At 24.0% G+C, this 1,057-nt stretch overlaps 1 long non-coding RNA gene across 1 annotated transcript; it reads left to right on the forward strand.

The window, feature by feature from the left end:
- The first annotated feature begins 54 nt into the window (after window positions 1–54).
- Window positions 55–694, forward strand: LOC126910056 (uncharacterized). Its single transcript, XR_007705173.1, has 2 exons — window positions 55–251; window positions 313–694. It is a non-coding gene; the product is annotated as an uncharacterized LOC126910056 (long non-coding RNA).
- Window positions 695–1,057: the final 363 nt, after the last annotated feature.

The raw sequence follows: 1,057 nt of genomic DNA on the forward strand, positions 1-1,057 counted from the left end.
ATAATAAAAATATATCAGCTTTGGAATATTAAAATCTAAAAATATGCAATTTAAATAAAATACAATTCACTGTTTACAATAATAGATTATAAGTAATATTAACAGTAATAATTACTGTCTATATTAATTAATACTAATAATTTAACATATATAAAATTTCTACTAATTAACCAAAACAGTTTTATAACATTTTGAACTTTAATTTTCATACTAGGCGATGACACCGAAGGTAGTAACAGACCACCAATATTGTAAGCAAAATATCTAAAACTATTTTCCTCTTCACGTTTTAATATAAACATTTTTTTACAGCTACAATTTTTTTCCATAAACAATGATTAGTCGTGGAAATATTACATAATGTATTAGTGTGTATACAAGGTGAGTCTGCCATGTTCTAACAACAATAAATATTGATATTGTCTATATTTTACAGTATAAATATTATTTTAGTAATTGTTATACGTTAGAATATTAAAATTTTACTAAAAATATAGCTTTTCTATTTATAAAAAAAAAATATATGTATATTTTTCATTTTCGAAAAATGAAAAGGCCATATAATATTGATGTAATTTTTTGTTTATTATTACAGTTATTTATAACATTGTAAACTGAGTTAACTGAGTTAAATCAACTGTATGGCTCATTAACATTTTTCTAATAAATTAATAAATATATTAAGTGAATAGCAGTACATTGTTTTCGTATAATCCAGCAAAATCCTTTAAGTACACTACCATATACATTATTATGTTTAACTACATTATTATTATATTAAACTACATAATACACGTAGAAGGGCGATGGCATAGAAATTCAACGCAGGCTTTAAACCCAACCCAACAACGCTGGGTGAGCTGTGAGTTACTATTTTTGTTGTATTAATAATATTATTACTCGGGGTATGAGTACGAGGGTTTGTAAGAAAATGATGGAAAAATAAAGATATCTTTATTTTATTAATATAAGATTTATTTTTATTGATTGTTAATTCTCTAATATCAATATTGCCACGGGTTTTGACGGTTATCAATGATACGTGGGATTGATTCAC

The sequence above is a fragment of the Daktulosphaira vitifoliae genome, unplaced genomic scaffold (genome assembly GCF_025091365.1).
Source record: "Daktulosphaira vitifoliae isolate Bord-2020 unplaced genomic scaffold, ASM2509136v1 Scaffold_3542, whole genome shotgun sequence".
NCBI lineage: Eukaryota > Metazoa > Arthropoda > Insecta > Hemiptera > Phylloxeridae > Daktulosphaira > Daktulosphaira vitifoliae.